Source organism: Echinops telfairi, unplaced genomic scaffold (assembly GCF_000313985.2).
Source record: "Echinops telfairi isolate 266 unplaced genomic scaffold, ASM31398v2 ScPeMD7_7468;HRSCAF=8506_2, whole genome shotgun sequence".
Taxonomy (NCBI): domain Eukaryota; kingdom Metazoa; phylum Chordata; class Mammalia; order Afrosoricida; family Tenrecidae; genus Echinops; species Echinops telfairi.
In genome coordinates, this window is record NW_022111371.1 from 4,028,427 (window position 1) to 4,046,896 (window position 18,470).

Consider the following 18,470-nt stretch of genomic DNA (forward strand, 5'->3'; position numbering starts at 1 on the left):
CATTTGATTTAAATATCGCCAGTTCACTTTCCACAGAGGCTGTACATAGTTACATGACCACCAGCAGTGGAGGAGAGTTCCTATCTCACCACATCCCCTCCAACATTTGTTGCTCTCTGATTTTCTGATGTGGGCTACCCTCAAGGGTGTTAGGTGGTATCTCGTAGTTGTTTTCATTTGCATTTCTCTGCTGGCTAATGACTGGGAACATTTTCTCATGTGTTTATTGGTCATTGGAACACTCTTCCCTAGTGTTCCAACTCATAGCAACCGTATACACAACAAAATGAAACTGCACCTGGTTCGGAGCCATCCTCACAGGCGTGCTCATGTTTGAGACTATTATTTCAGCCACTGTCTCAATCCATCATTTCAAGGACCTTTCTCTTTTTCACTGCCCCTCCCACCACCAAGCCTGAGGTCTTTCTCTGGGGATTGATCGTTTTCGACACGTCTGAGGTACGTGAGATGAAGTCTTGCCATTCCTTGCTTCTAGGAAGTATTCCTTCTGCAGTTCTTCTAAGACAGATCCGTCTATTCTCTTGGGAATCCATGGTACTTTCAGTATTCTTCATCAGCACATAATTTAAATGCATAAACTCTCCTTTTGTCTGCTTTATTCTGTGTTCAACTTTCACATACCATATGAGGTGACTGAAAATACCATGGCCTGAGTCAAGTGCAGCTTAATCTCAAAGTTACACCTTTGTTTTTCAATGCTCAAAAGAGGCCTTTGTGGTAGATTTGCCCAATGCGGTACATCCTTAGGTCTCTTGACTGCTGCTTCCATGAACAGTGATGGTGGATCCAAGCAAGATTGAATCAGTGACAACTTCATTCTTTCCTCAATGTTTCACGATGTTACATATCAGACTAGTTGTGCGGATTTTGGTCTTTTTCCATTGAGTTGAAATCCATCCTGAAGGCTGAAATCCTTGATCTTCATTCATAAATGCTTAAAGTTCTCTTCACTTTCAGCAAGCGAGGTTGTATTATCCTGTGGATCTGAGGTTGTAAATAAGCCTTCTTCCAATGCTGAGGTCACAATTTTCTTCATAACGCAGCTTCCGTGATGATTTGCTTGGCTTGCGGAGTCAATTAAATCTAGTGAGAAGATATAATCCTGATACATGGGAGATTACTAGGTGTTAACTACCAAACTACTGAGTTTCTAGCTCAGCCAAGTTGAAACAAAATGTTACTTTGCAAATCGGGGGATATTGTAGTGATTATCATACATCTGGAAATATTAAAATAGATTTATAATAAGGAAAAAGCACTTCAAAGAGTATCTGGTAATAGTAAATCTTATGTTAGCTGTTATCATCCTCAGAGTCCCTGCGTGGTGCAAAGGGCTGATGTACTTAGCTGCTGACTGAAAGAATGCAAGTTCAAGTTCACACACAGGCACCTCAGAAAAAGGGATGGAGAGCTACTTACAAAACAGTGTCCGTTTGGGAAGCATATGGATTGTCATGAGTTGAACTCAACCTGACAGTAAGATAGCCATCAGAACAGCCTCTGATACACAGCTGACATTGCTACTTCCAGGTGAAAAGAAAAAAAATGATACTCAAAAAAACGGTTAAGCAACACAATAAGTTGATACAGATGGTATTTGAACCCACATCTCTCTAACATCACCTTTAAACAATCTCCATTTTGCCAGGGTTCATGCGGCCCTTCTCATCTGTTCTAAGAAAGCACTTACTGTTCTCTGAAAGTGCCCAGTTGTCTTTGCATCTATTGTGTTATCCTTTGCCCTTGAACCGCTTCTTCTCATCTCAGTCTAGTAAAGGCCTTCTTTGTCCTTAGGATTCAGAACGTGTATCACTTCACCCCACCCCACATCCAAGGAGCACTTAACCCTCTCCAAACTGTCTACCTCAGGTCTGAGACAGTGTGATTCATCATGAACCACGTTACACTCTATCACCAACTTACTCTCTTTCTGTGCTGTGAGAATACTACTCGCCTTTCCATCTGCGGGACTGCAATGTATTTTATATTGCAGTAATACTGGAAGCTCTGCTTCCAATTTGAAATTAATATTTCAAATACCAACAGGAACACTGTGTTAGTTTGGGTTTCCTAGAGAAACAAAACCAGGGAAGCTTATATACAGAGAGGTTTATATCAAGAAGCATATATGCACTGAGTTTTATATCAGGAAAATGGCTCACACAGTTGCAGAGGTGGAAAAGTTTCAAGTCCACAGGTCAGATGTCAGGCAGGAGGCTTTTCCTGACTCACATAGTTGCAGGGGCTGATGTACCCAAGACTGGAAGGTCGGATAGCAACCTGCAGAGACAAATGAATCCAAGACAAATGAATTAGCAGGTAAGACAGCAGGCTATTGATAACACCCAGGATTAGTTGATAATACAGCAGGCCACTGGCCCACATCCAAAGAACCAGAATTCAGATAATGAGCCAGATGCAAGATTCAGATACAGCAAAAAGCCAGCAAGCTTTTCCACAGTGTACACTTATATTGGAAGCAAGCCACAGCCCGAAGGAGCTCTCATCATGGGGGATTACTAAATCTTCATTGTCAAACCACTAAAAATCTTGGTCAAGCCAAGTTGACACAAAACCTTACTATCACAATCACTCATGGTGAAGAGATTTCAGAGGAGTTCCCAGACTAAAACAGGGTTGGAACGAAGTCCGGGAAATCTACTTCCAAAAATTAGCCAATGAAAACAGTATGGATCACAACAAAGCATTGCACCATCACTTGCTTGGAACACATTGTCAGAATTGCCAGAAGAGATTTTGAAATTTGGTGGAATAGAGGATCCATAAAGGCAGAGGAGACCTTGGTGAAATGAATTGGATCACTAAATACGATGCTGCACTCACACATGCTGTCAAATGAAAATGGTGCAGGACTGGACAGCATTTTGTTCTGTCGCACTTAAGGTTACCATGAGTCAGCATCAACTTAATGCTTCTCTCTCTCTCTCTCTCTCTCTCTCTCTCTCTCTCTCTCTCTCTCTCTCTCCCTCCCTCCCTCCCTCGCTCCCACTGTTGCTCTCGCTCTGTGGCTTTCACTCTCACTCTTTCTCATATCTATAAATATATCTATCTATCCATCTACCTATTTCTCTATCATTCTCTATCTCTACCAATGCATCTATCTTTCTATCTATCTATCTATCTATCTATCTATCTATCTATCTATCTATCATCTATCTATCACCTATCTATGAGCTATCTGTAAGCTACTTGGCTGCTGCAGGATGTTGTTGCTGTTAGGTACCTTATAATTGGTTCTGACGCCTAGAAACCTTATGGACAACAGTATGAAACACTGCCTAGTCCGGTGTCATTCTCACAGTTGTTATGTGTGAACCCCTTGTTGCAGACTGTGTCAATTTATCTCATTGAAGTTATTTTTCTCTTTTGCTGCCCTTCTGCTTTACCCAGTATGATGTCCTTTCATAATAAAGCCAAGTTTTGTTTTCCCCTACACCCCCTAAATGGGTGAAAATGAATGAACTTTAACTGTGTCTTACTGACGTTATGATCCCTGGAACTGGCAAGGATAGCTTCGAGACCTCATGTAGGGAAAGATGTGTGGTGCCTCTGCCCATCAATGGCCAACTGGGCACCCTGGGCTTTTGTTGCTTTATCTGTACAAAAGAGATAGCCAAACCACTCTGGAATACATGCCAAGACTTTGGGAAATAATCCAATGAGGATAATGAATGGGACAGTTCTAGAAATCTGTAGGAGATTTCTGCGCCCCCTGTGTCCCCCTGAAACAGACCTCAGACCTTTGCAGGGATCACCTCAGGAGGGATTTAAATGAAGTCCAACCCTGCCTAACCAAAATTCTGGTGTTTCTTTTGCAGTCTCTGCCCATCCATCAGGCAACCGTGGCAGGTGTCCTTGGCTGGGAATGCTCTGTGGAGTCAGCCCAATATAGAAGCAAAGCCAGCATCAGTCTAAAAGCATCCCCCCCACATGTGCTCCATTTATCCCAAAAGTTACAGCATTCGACCCACAGCTCTTGGAAGGATATTAGAGGCCTCGGAGGCCAAAATCTGTATACCATCCTTCCTGTAGTGTTGTTGCTACTTGTTGCTTTTGAGTCAGCTATGAAATCCTAATGCCATATTCATGATCATTGAGTCTGTTATTATCATCAATATTGAGATCTAATGGAGAAGTTATGCATAAAGTTTTCAGTGGCTACTTCCTCTAAAGTGGACAACCAATTCTTTCTCTGTTGTCTATTATTAGCTGGAAGCTCTGCTGAAACCTGTTCCCTTTGGGTGACCCTAGTGGCACTTGAAATACCAGTGGCATAGCTTCCAGCATCACAGCAACTCACGCTCCATGACTGTAGGACAAGACAGACGAGGGGCCGCAGGAAAGGGGAAGGCCCTCAAAGAGATGCATTGGCACAGTGACAGCAGCAGTGGGCTCAGGCATAGGAACAATTGTGTGGGTGGTGCAGGACCGGGCAGTGTTTTGTTCTTTTGTGCAGAGGGTCGCTATGAGGTGTAACCGGGTAGATGGCACCTATCAATGTCATCAACACTGCGGAAGCACTACTGGGGTCACTTACTTAAAGATACACTATATGGGGGCTCTGGGATCTGAAAGAGATGGCCTATCACAGTACCTATTTCCCTCTTGCTTTTCTTTTGGGAAGTAAGGCCTAAAAGACTTTTGTAAGCATGGAAGTTTGTTACCCCAACTGGAGCACACAGCCACATGTAGCCCTAGGTTGGTGTTTATTATGATCCACTTCTGTGGATTTCCATGTTTATCCACAAACCAGATAAAGTATTTAATTCTCTCCCTCTGCCTTTGCCTCTCCCTCTCCCCACCCTTCTCCATCTCTCAGATTTTATCTGCAATGTGGAACATAAGGAATTCCAACCCAGGAGGCATGGAGATTCCCTGTGTGCCAACTGCCCTGGGCAAAGGTGTCATGTCTTGGGCCCACGAGTGTGCATGCTGTCCCAGCAGCTCCACCCTGCTCAATCTGGGTGGCTAGCAAGGCCCTCCTTGAGCATATGGAGGATCAAGGTGGTGGGAGGGCAGGAGGCTGAAGTCTGCATCGTCTCCGTGGGCTTAGGATAGGTGGCTGACATCCATCAGCAGGGAAGAAAAAATCCGTTACAAAAAGCGTACGCATGAGAAAAATTAAACTTTCAGTTCCATGTTTTCATATAAAAATCAAGAATGAAAATAAAAATGGTTCCAAGTAATTTTATTCTGAATTTATTTTTAATGCCAGTGACAACAGAATAGCTCTTTTGCATGAGTCATTTTGCAAAACAGAAAACATAATTTCCCGAAATGGCATTTTACAGAAGCTTGAAGGGAACCAGGGTTTGACCTGAGTAAGCTGGACGGGAACTACTTCAGTTTGCTTCTGTTATTCTCACTCTCTCGCTCTCACTCTCTTTCTGTCTTCGTGTGTGTGTGTGTGTGTGTGTGTGTGTGTGTGTGTGTTTGCATCATGCCCATTGTCATATGCACAAAGCCCCGCTTCTTTCCATTTATGGAACAGAGTTTTGATAAATACTCAACACTTGTAGCCGCTGCCTTACGACACAAGAGCCTATCGTGCAATGCATACTTAGCAAGTCCCCTCACTTCCCCGAGTCTTGAACTTCCTCTGCAAGATTAAAATTAGCCTCTAGCGCACAGGTTTGGTTTTGGGGTTGGAGTAAGGTAATAGGTGTGACATTTCTTGCGAACATGAAGCATTTTGAGCCCACCTGAGTCTTGCAGTCAAAACAAGGAATAATTCCAAACTCTTTGTCTCCTCTCTATGGACATTTATGAGGCTGTGGAGACCAACATGTTTGAATTCCAGTTTAAGCTGCACAAGTGAGATTTTTGCTTGCAACTACAGCAACGTTTGCTTTCTGTAAATAATCATATCAACCTCATATAATTTATGATGCTGGATACAGATACACCAGATAGTCTGTCTCATGTAATCATCATTTTGATTCTCACCACCTTCATACCCAATGTACAGTGTATTCTCAGGAGACCTAAAAATGCAAATCTGCTTTTGCTTTGTCCTCCACTGAAATGTAAAACACCCAGAGTTTGTGAGTCTGTGACTGTTCCTTCATAGCTGAAGTTGACTGACATTCCTGGGTCCTTTCTGTCAGATATGAGTTGGGGCAGAGTGGAAGTACCTGAAACACAGCGGTCTTTGAAGGAATTCCATTAATGGCCCAGAGGGGCAAAACATAGGTGGAAAATATAAAGCCAAAATCACGTGTCTTTAGAAAGATGGTGTAATGTACATGGTTACAAAAAGTTCATGAGGAATTTCCATTATTTTGTAACTCCGTGTTGTCATGAACCTTTTGAAAGATTCCCTTATATTTTTGGAACTTTATTGTTCTCTTTAACCATCTATTCATTCACTTAAGTTTCACTTACAATCTGCCATTCAAGGAATGCATAGCATAAGCCACGTACTCTACCAGACAAATGGACAATCAACCAAAGCACAGACCATGCCTCCAAAGTACCCCTAGATAATTAATCCTGCTAATAAATTTCTTTAGAATGCTATTTTCGTGAAATCTTGGAATGTTTTATAGGAAATGACCTGGTCCAAACTCCCTCCTGTCATGACATTACCTAACTAATCCCTATGGACTTTCAACTTGGAATCAATCATCTATGTACATGGGGATCACACCACTTTTGTCCATTGTTGTTCAGAATTGGTGAAAGGTTTTAATCTGTGCTAACATCCACTAACTTGAAGTTTCCCTCTAAATACTGCTGCTCTCTGCCCTCGAGTCCATGCTGACTCAGTGACCCAACAGGACAAGGTAGAACCATGCCCTGCACGCTCCTGAGATGAATGGTTATGGGACTAGAAAGCCTCACCTTTCTCCCGAGGATCCGCTGCTGCTTTCTGACCTTGCTCATAGTATTCTGACTGGTAACCCACTAGGCACCAGGGCTCCCTAAGTCCTCATTATACCACCTAAATAAACACAGAGCAATCAATTAATCCACAGACACCTATATTCTGTTCCTATCCTCTTTGTACAACTTGACGATGATGATGATGATGACGAAGGTGAAGATCACAATGATTCCCAGCTAGCATTTCTTGATTTCATACATCATGCTGTTGCTCTTTTAAATTTTGCCTCAATTTATTCTGACAACTCACACCAGGTGAAATTGGTGTGTAGAAAATAAGGCAAATTTAGAGAGGATGTGTGATTTGCTCAATGTTCCCATTATGGTTTTAAAAACAATGCTCTGGTGGCCCCTAGTCCATTCTCCTTCGGCTGCAGTAGAAACCCTCTTCAAAGGGTGCCTACTGCAAGGGAAAATATGAAGTAAATATATCTTCTACACAGAAACTGGCTTTCCTAACCACATGGACAATTTATTTAGGCATGAAAAGCCTTCCTTATTACATCCTTGAATGAAGAGTGAATTGTTTTCTGGAAAGAAGTGATGATTATTTCCTAACATTCTTATCCATCGCTGGCATTCGGTTTTCACTTTGCTTATTACGTACAAGTCCCACCAGTAGTCTCTTTTGGTCCCCAAGTGTGATGATGAACTGACATGTCCTGGCCATCAGGACACTAACTCCAGAGGTGCCATCCTAATGAAATTGGCTATTCAGACTCTCACCGCCTTAGTTCTTAAGGACCCCCTGTCTGCTCAAGCGTTCACACCCCTGAACTTAAGATGGGACACAAACTCCAGTAAGGGCTGGCAATTCCTTCTGAGTATCCTTGGAGTCGGAGCAAATATGAATTCAGTATCAGTGAGATTCTTGCCCTGAATCGCGCTGGTAACCTCTGAGAACTTCAGGGACTAATCGTTCTTTAAAGGACTTTAAAGTCCTTTAAAGAAAGTCCTATCACATGCCAGAATTGACTGTGCAGCTACTAATTTTGACACCTTTTAGACCTGTAGAAAGTGGGTTGTGTTAAAAGTAGCAAACCAATGAGTGCTGCCATTTGGATATTTCATTTTCTCTTGAGTGCAACACCACCCTGGTGTCTCCATTTATACCATCTAATATATGACACTGTTGTAGTATGTATACTTGTGTGGTCTTTATTTCCCTTTCTATTCATTTTACGCATCTAAATAAATTGCTGTATTGATGGGGAAAAAAGGACTTTGAGGTTTCTTTTACAATCTCATGTGTCTAGAATTATTCACCTATGATACTCAGGGAAAGGTATCATAGATAATGAATGACTGGGGGGTTTCTAATCCAAAGCCAGAAACGTTTACCTTCTTGCACCTACCAACAAGCAAGATGCCAAGAGTTGATTCAGTCACCTGCTTAGGCAAGAACACTCGTTCTCAGACTGTCACACACTTAAGAATCACCAGGAGAATGTGCTGAGAATCAGAACTCTACACCTGACCTGCAGGGATTCTAGTCATCAGTCTGGGCTGGGGCCCTGGAATCTGCCTTGCCCCACACATCTCCAGAGGGATCTAGAGAAAACACTTTGTAAATTCCACCACCGAGGGAGCTTGTCTTCACCCTGTTCTTCATGGCTTAAGTCTTGGATGGTCAAATGCTTTGTTAGGACCACCCAAGGTTGGTAGTAATCAAATAAAATAAGAATGAAGTAGGTAAGGAAAAAGACACGGTATGATAAGGTGACCCTGAGCTCACTGCACACCATGTACCATGTTCACTTCACAGCCACATGACACCATCTTCTTAGGGCCCTTACGAACTAGAATGATCTGCAAACCCCCCTGAGGAACAAATTGTAAAGAGTTTACCTGAAAACTTGCATCTCTCCATGATCAAAAGTTTACTCTCCGGGTTTTAGTTTCCTTGTACATCGAGGTAGTTAAAGTGAGACGCTGCCAGTGTCCCTTAGGACAGAGGGTTTTGGTGCCCTACCACAGGTCCACTGACCTTAGAGCCGCATGACTCTGTCTTCACCAGCCTGTGATCTCCCTGCCTCCCACTTCACCTTTCTGTACAGCAACCTGCAGCTACCTGAGTCTCAAGAGGCCTCCTGCTAGCATTGGATCCATGACTTAAGTTGGACTGGGCTGTGATGCTTTCTTGATATAAAATTCTTTCTGATGCATATGTGGGAGTCCCCGGTTTTGTTTCTCTACAGGATATGATTGCACAAGTAGTTGTGGTTACTAGACAACTTTGAATCCGTTTAGACTCATAGTGATCTCGTGTGATAGAGTAAACTAGACCACATAATATCGGGGGCTAGATTTTATGGAATCAGGTCACCAGGTATTTCTCCCACACAGAGCATGTGGGTAGGTTAGACTCACCAGCCTTTTGGTTCACAGTCAAGTGCTTGACCCTGATGCTACCAGGTCTTTCTTCAACCAGCTCTGCCAATGCTATTGATGCTGATGTCGCTTAAATGGCCAATGTGACAAATACAGGATAGTGGAGGATGATCCAGGAGTCCCATTAGTGCAGTGGTGAACAAAGAGCTCAGATGCTAACTGATAGGTCAACGGTTCAAATCCAGCAACAGCTTACTCGTGAAAAGTGCAGCAGTGTGAGTGCTTAAGAATTTCAGCCTTGCAAACACTATGGGGACAGTTACATTCTGTCCTACAGGGTCAACTGTAACAGGCTGGTTTGTTCATAGGGGGGGGGGGGGTTTTTTGTTTGTTTGTTTGTTTGTTTGTTTGTTTGGAGGATGGCTGAAAGAAAAGAGCTTCTGGCAAAATTTCTCCCACATTGACCAAGGATTAAGGCTGAGGAAGTTGGTGCCACAGTGGGAAGGATGGGCATTTGTTTGTTTGTTTGCTTGTTTGTTTTCCCAAGAGGCTATGCTATACTCAGTGCCATTCTCGGACAAGTTTCTTATGGAGTAGAAAGCCTCATCTTCCCCCCATGGGGGGCCTAATGGTTTCCAAGTCCTGGCCTTGCAATTAGCATACCAATGTGTAACCACTATGCCAGCAGGGCTCCCATGGGCAGATAAAACAGCCTAAAACAGTTGATGCATGGGCTTAAGTGCTTTTGAGACAGAAGTTATTTGCAGGGTCTCTCATCTCCAAGGCTGGACGATGCTCCTAAAGCATGGTCCCCTTCTGCTCCCACCCCTGGCTCAGCGCACCAGGTCTGCATCCTTGAGGAAGCTCGGTTCCTGACTTCACAGCCCCATCCTTTCAAAACAGTAGTTCCGGTGGACAATGGGAGGGGTCTAGAACTAGATATGTATCATTTTGGAGTATGTATCAACCTTTTTTGTTTTTGTCTTTTTGGAAGAATTCTCTTTAACAGTAGCATAACAGAGCTCTGACTTCATGTCAGCTCTACGCCGTAACACCTGCTATTCACAGGGTCGCTCAGCTCCAAGGCTGAAGGGTGCTCCAGCACATATCGATGTGTTGGAATGGATTCAAGGGCCCCGAACGACAACTCGTAGGACTCAGAGAAGACTTACAACTTCATTTCTATGATTCTCAAGAATATTGTCAGGGGAGCTGTAATGCTGTATAGGCAGCACAAGAGACTAAATGCAAAGGAAGGAAAATAAAGCCCAAGAAAACGTTTGAACACGCCAAGGCACTCCACCTATGGCAGCGCTTATAATTAGTATCATTGCTGAGAGAAAGAGAGAAAGAGAGAGAGTCAAAAGACAGGCAGATAATGAGAAGTTTAAAAGTTCTAACCTTCTAGGCCTTATTTTCTCTCTTCAGTGTTAAACACGGTTTCCTACTTTTTTTTTTTTTTTTGCGTTTATTCTAAGGGGCCCTTTCTCATCCCAATCTCACTGCCAACAGACTGTTGTTCACACATGTGAAAGGGAGGCCTATCAAAAGATTGCTCGTGCCGTTTTTCTGTTTTCTTTTTTCAACTGATTCTCATTTTAGGACCTACATTCAACCACGTAGGGACAGATGGTGTGAGCCCCTGTACTCTGCCAATCTAGCTACACTGGCAACCTTTCAGTGCCTACATGGAGAGGGAGTGCATTTGCCCACATACTTTAAAAATATTACCCTGTTTTTACCTCAAGGAAAAGTGTTTTGCAACCGACCCATTACAGGGCTTTTTATCTCTAACAAAGCATGTCTAAACAAGGCAGGTGCTTACGATCAGTAGCTACAAATGGCTGTCCTTTGGGTACAGCATTAGGAGATAGGGCTCAGCAGCTGGAATGTGGGGCCCTGTCTTGGTTCTGCTCCTAACTCCCGTCACTTCACCTCCTGAAGCCTCCACTCCTCACCTGAAATCAGAAGGTTTAGATGGCACTCAAACGCAATTCAATGAATGCTGCAAGGTCCCAACTTATATTTTGAGTATCAATATGTACTCCACAGTGAGCAACATCTACTGCTACCCTTGATAAGGATAACTTTGGACAACCTTGAGAAGAATAGAAAATCCAGAACACTCCATTGTGCTCATGCAGAACTTGAGACAGTTATGGGAACAGAGCAAGGGAATATTGCATGGTTGACAGTCAGGAAAGGCATGTGTCAGGGTTGTATCCTCTCAACATATTTAGTCAGTCTGTATGCTGAGTAAATTGTATGGAGTATATACAAAGCTGGGTTATATGAAGAAGAAGGTGGCGTAAGGATCGGAGGAAGGCTTAGTGAACTGTGACATGCAGATAAAACAACCTTGCTTGATAAAAGTGAGAAGACTTGAGGAATTTGCCGATGAATATCAAGGATTGCAGCCTTCAGTATGGATTGCAATGAAAGACAAAGAAGACCAAAATCCTTACAACTGGACCAACAGGTATCATTACGATAAATGGAGACAAGGTTGAAGTTGTCAAGGATTTTGTCTTGCTTGGATCCACAATCGATGCTCATGGGAGCAGCAGTCAAGAGATCATACAAATAGTTCCAAGTCTAACTGCTGTCTGACTCAGAGTAGATGAGTGTCTCTCTGCTAAATAGTGAGCAAGCCCTGTTATAATCCCTCAACAATTAGACTGGGAAAAATTTGTGTGAACGCTCCTTTTTTTTTCTTTTGGTATTGATCTATATAAAATAGGCTGGATAAACAATACCAAGGAGACAAAAGTGGTACCAATGGTGGGCAGGAGATGGCACGAGAGAGGAGGAGGCAGGAGGAGGGGAGCAGTGAGCCAATAACAACAGGGACAGGGGAATAGTCAGGGATCTAAAATTGACAGTGAGGAGGGTGTTAAATTCCTGGTCATGTTTGAAATGTATCTGAGAGAAATTACTAAGAGGTGAGCAATGGATAAACATGATAGTAAGGCTGGAGGAAAGAAAAAGAAGAAAGAACAAGAAAGTAAGAATTATACATATAGGTATAAATATATATGTATATAAATAAATATACATAAAGATAGGAGTCTTTTTCTCTGTGTGTGTACACACACAATAGGGAAGCAGATGGACTTTGGGTCTCTACTTAAATATTACCTCAGTACAAGAATAATTTGTTCTAATAATGTGGCAAAGTATGATACTCACCCTCCTGACACAATCACTGAAGACAAAATGGGTGCATAAGCAAATATGGTGAAGAAAGTTGATGGTGTCTGGCTATTAAAAGATATAGCACCTGGAGTCTTAATAGCTTGAAGTTAAACAAGCGACCATACAGCAGGGAAGTAGCAAAGCCTACATGAAAGAAGCACACCAGCCTGTGATCACAAGGTGCTGATGGAAATAGGTATCAAAAGTTCAAAAACAAACAATCAAATTGATATGAGGGAGAGTAGACAAAGTGGAGACTCAAAGCCCACCTGTAAGATAAAGGACAGAAGGGTCACATGGAAGGGATGATATATCCAGGGTGCAATATAGCACTGATGAAGCACATAATTATTCTCTAGTTCCTTAATATTCCCCGTCCCTACTATTATGGTCTTAATTTTACCTCATTATTCTTGATAGATCTGCACATGTTCATTTGTATAATTAAGATTTTTCAATGTATGAAATCTAAGATAGAGAAATCCTGCAGAAATTGTAACATGAATAATGATTTCCTGAGAGCAGAGGAAGGGGGAGCCAATAGCAATAATGATTCATAACCCCACTGGCGGAGAAAGGATAACAGAATTGTAGGTGAACAATACATTGGATGGTGTAAGATATGGCAAAAATATATAATAATAAGGGTTCCTGAGGGGTAGGGCCAGGGAGTGGGGGGATAAAGGGGAACTGATATTAAAGAGGTCAAGAAGAAGAAACAATGTTTTGAAAATGATGGTGGCTGAAGTTGCACAATTATGTTTATCTAGTTAATTACAGATTATTATAATATCTGTAAGAGCTCCCAATAAAAGATTAAAGAAAAAGAGAGGGGGATCACTGGACACGTGGCATTAGGTAAGTCTGCCGCACAAGACCTATTGAAAAGCAAGGACGCTCCTTGGAGAACTAAGGTGTGCCTGACCCAAGCCATGGTATTTTCCTTTATCTCATCTCCATGTAAACGTTAGGAATTGAATAACGAAGACTGAAGAACATCGATGCATTTGAATCATGGTTCTGGTGAAGAATATTGAAAGTACGATGGGCTGCCACCCAAAAAACCCCAAATAATTCTGTTTTGAAAGAAGTACAACCAAAATGCTCTGTAGAGGTAGCAATGACGAACCTTTAAAAACATTTTTTTTTTACTTACTTTGGACATGTTACCAGGAGGGACTAGTGCCTGGAGAAGGCCCTCATGCTTAATAAAAGAGGGGGGCAATGGGAAGACCCCTGACAGATGGATGGACACAGTGGCTGCAACAACGAATCCAAACATCTCACGTGCAGTTGGCCCAGAACCAGGCATGTTGGAATCAAATTAATGACACCTACCAGCAACAACAAACCTTAAGAAATGAGCCCAGGGAGTGCCATGGTGAAGCTCCTGACTGTTAACTGAAAGGTCAGTAGTTTGAACCCACTAGTCATTCCACAGGAGACAGACTCCCAAAGGTCTGAATAGTGTGTGTGTGTGTGGTTCAGCACTAGTGAAACGTTGATGGTTCAAGTCCATCCAAGGACACCTCCAAAGAAAGACCTAACTAATTCAGAATAACCAGTCATTGAAACCGCTCGTGAGCACAAGCCCATAGGGACACAGGTTGGGGTTACCATGAGTGAGAATCAACTCTCAGTCAACTGGGTCATTGTTTATTCTCAGGAAGGCTACAAGCCATGAAGACAAATGCCCAAGAGACTCCCAAAGCTCATCTTTCCTGAGGCTGTGCTTGACTTGGGTCATTCTTCCACTGGTACTGCAACTAGCTCGATCCTTCTGGTCCCTCAGGCATCAGCTCAACTGTCACCTCTACGGAGGATAAATCCCAGTCCACCATATATCAGCCTCAAATATGAGCCACTCTCTGTCTCATTACATTGCTTCATTTCTCATTGCACTGTTTTATTTCTACGTTACACCAATTACAATGCCGCTACATTTCCCCATAGCACCGGTGTGAGAGAAGCTGGGAGGGGATTCATAAGACTAGTGGGGAACACGAGTGACTGTCACCAATGTGGTGAGAAGAGACGACTGTAACTTTTTTTTTTCAAGTGAATAATACGAACCACGGTACCACATGCAAGTGTTAGTTTGCTGATTAAATTATACATGCCTGCAGAGTGCTCAAAACAGTGTTCAGCAGCTACTAACGTCCACCACTTTCTCCTCATTTGTCACTCACTGGTGGCTTGCACATGTCTATCATGTTGGAGGTTATACCACAGGTATTTCAAAAACCAGCAGGCTCACCTAGGGTGGACAGACTCTGATAGATCCTCCAAACTAAGACAGATTATGGAGAAAAACCAGGCAATATAATTCTGAAAATCAATCAGTGAAGTCCTATGGATAACAACAGAATAGTATTTAAAATCGTGCAGAAAGATGAGCACCCTCAGTTGGAAGGCACTTAGAAACAAGGGACTCATGAAGACCAAGAAATGCTTTGTTTGGTGGCAGGATGAGTCACCATGAGTTGGAAACAACTCAAAAACTACTAATAGCAAGCTCGTTATTAATGCCAGTCCTATGAGGTACGTTGGAGAGTGTGAACGAATCATTTGATGTACATTTAATGATTATTAATCAATCCATAAAACATTTACTATTTCTCTGAATGGGAATTGAAATTAATTGACATTGCATAAAAAGAGCTATCTTTACCTATCAACTCCACTTCTGTGCTTTCCAAAGAACTTAGTCATGAAGGCCAAGTTCATGCAATGCAATGTCAGAAACTGTTATCCTTCTTCCCATTTATTCTGAACTAAGGATTCTAGGATTAGAGCTTCTTCCTGTAAACCATCAACAGTTGCCATCTAATAGATTGCAACGCATGGGGACTTCATGTATGCCAAAGTGTAGCTGTGCTTCAAAGAGTATTCAATGGCTTGTTTTTCAGAAGTAAGGAGTTGTAAGGCCTTTATTTGGGGATCGAACCTACAGCCTTTTGGCTAGCAGCTGAGTGTGTTAACCATTTGTTCCGCCTAAAGGATTCCTGTGTGAGGCCAAGTTGGCTAGAGAAACAAATTCAGTGACACTCATATATGTGTAAGAAAGTTTTATATCAAGAAGTAATTATGCATCATGTTAAATTTCTCAGCCCAGTCCAACTCAATCCAAATGTCAGATACCAACCAGTCCATAAGTCCCTGTTCAGACTCATGCCATCACAAGCAATGATGCAGAATGCCAGGATATCACAGGCTGGTGGCTGCAAAGTCATGTGAATCTAATGGCAGCGGTCACGCCAATGGGCTATGGCAGCAATCAGGGTCAGCCAGCAGGAAGGTGAAGGCAGAGAGAGGGGGAGGTTCTGAGGCCCTCCTTATGAGGCCATGCCCACAAGAAGGCAATCATGACCTGATTGACAGGCTAACCTCCACCCCTATGCTTTTATATATCTTCAAGTTGACATGGCAGTATGTAACTGCCAAAATGCCTATCCTTTCTCAGGGATGCATTCATTGGAGTGTTAAACCAAGAAGCTGAGGACACCTGAAGGTCTTTGCCAGGTGGAATGCATGTCTACTGGAAACCATTCTAATCATTCAACATGGTTCGATGTGATTGAATGCCAACACAAAAACCAAATCCACTGCCACCGAGTCAAGTCCAACTCACAACAACCCTGTTAGACGGAGTACAACTACCCCTCAGGGCTTCTGAGACGGCCCATCCGAAGGGGACTAACTGCCACATCTGTTGCCCACGGAGCGCCTGGTGTGTTCAAACCACAGACCTTTGGGGTAGCAGTCCAGTGCTCTGAGACTCTTGGTTCAATGCCAATCAGGTTTATATGTGAAACTCTTCCCCTGAAAGCTAGTTCTTGGTGGCGATGGAAATTGTCCAGCTGCTGTCACCGACTCATTAGAAATTGAATACTTTTGAGACCCAGCAGAGACCTGACTTAAGCTCACTCCAAGACAGACCTTTCCAAAGTGCTGGTGTGCTGCAAAAAAGAGAGTCAGCAGCTCAGTGTTGTTGATTGCCATGGACTCAATCCGAGTCATGGGAGGCTCAGTCACAACCCTACACCATGCGGCCTCCACCTGTGCCTTCACCATGATTGGCTACAGATCAGATTGTCATCATCCAAAGGGTTTACATTGACTTCTTTTCAAAAGTAAGTCACCTGATGTTTCTTCTTGTTAATCTGGAAATGTCACTGAGACTTTTCGGCATCCTAGCAACAGGTAGTCCTCCACTGACAGATGGGCGGTCACGGCTGTGACAAGGCATATTGGTAGGGCATTGAATCCCAGCCATACATAGAAGGCAAAATTTCTCCCACGAAACCACCAGTGCTTCTCGCCAAGGGAAGCTCATTGCACGTCTCCTGAAGGAGAGAGAGCAGGTGATAAGAAGAGAGAGGCAATTTGACTGAATTGAGCCCTTACAGAGTGTACACAGTCAAATGTCCTGAGGTCCCCAGTAAGTACAGCTGCTGAATTCTCATGACTCGGAGAGGGACGTGATCATTAATCCAGCTCTTCACACAGGTCTCTCCATATGATTTGTAAAATATATACATGGATTTTGATCCATGGTATAAAGCAGGACCCTGAACTAAGAATCCCCCCTCCCCCCACCCACCCCCAAAAGTTAAACCTTCCTTGATGATGCTGGACAGCCTTAGAGTTTGGGCAAACATATGTGCTACCAGCTCAGGTCTCAATTGGCCAGCCTGAGAGTCAGAGACAGGCTGGATGAGCAAGAAAGAGGAACTTGTACTTTGGCTGATCAAGCAAGGAGCAAGCTGGACTGGCGTGGTCAAGGCCAGCACCCTAAGAAAAAGGAGGCTTGCAGTTTTATACATGGACAAAATGGACAAACGGAGGGGATTATGAAGTTGCAACAGATTTCATAGAAATGGTTATGAGTGCGCATTAGCTAACTCACTGCCAATGAGTCAAGTCTGATGTATACTGACAGGGTAGGGCCGGGTAGAGGTGTCCCTGTGGGTTTCTGAGACTGGAACTCTTGATGGGAGGACAAAGCCTCATCTTTCTCCCACAGAGCAGCTGGTGGTTTCCAACTGCTGACCTTGCAGGTAGCAGCTCAACACGTCACCACTGAATATGATTCTCAACACGATATGGGTTGTTAGAGGCCTCCCTGTCAAATGTCTTCTGAGTGGGCTTGCTGACATCTTTTCAGTGACTTTTGGTTCCTCCACTAAAGTACTTTTGTTCCAGGTGACCTGAAGGTTGTGACTGCCCTTTCTGTACATGTTCACCAGATATGGTCTTGGGTGACACTTGCTGGCTGGGATGGAATACTTTCCCACGAGGAAAGGGTTCAGAAGAGACAGATTATTGGGAAGGAAAGTACTGATTAAGTAGGGGTAATGCATGAGGTATATTCCAATATCCTGTGACAGCATTTCATCTCTTAAGGGTACGTTCCTTGGGCAAGCTATGGGCATACCACGTTACACAGGCCAACGAGATTTGAGAGTGACCCTTCTAAATGGTAAATTGGACAATGCATGCAACCCCAACCTTGACCCCAGACCCAGAGGCCACTGGAACTTGAACTTCGCTGTCAGAACCCCTGCCAGGATGAAACCAAAGACCTCGCATGCCATGTTCCTTTCCCAGAACACTGGTTTCCCTTCTCACCTAAATGTACCTTGTTCATAAAATCAGTAAAAGCAAACTGAAGAACGAACAAGAGCTTCAATAAAGTAGGAAGGTTAGGTCAGGCTTGGCCATATTTTTCCCTTCCCCAGCAAACAGCATCAACTTTGAAAAGAGGAAGTGAGTGAAGAAGCAAATCTGTTTCTTCTTGAAAGAATGTTTACTTAGGGAAATCAATCTGTTCCTCCAGGGAAATCTGGGTCATGGGGACTGCCTGGGGTCTCTCTATTATTTTTGAAATTTCCTGGGTTTCTGTAATTTGTTTCCAAATACAAAAGTTTAAAAATTTAGTTTTGCATATGCATAACAACGCAATGTCTCCTCACTTGGGCATAGTACAAGCTGAAAAATTATGATAGGACTTCAAA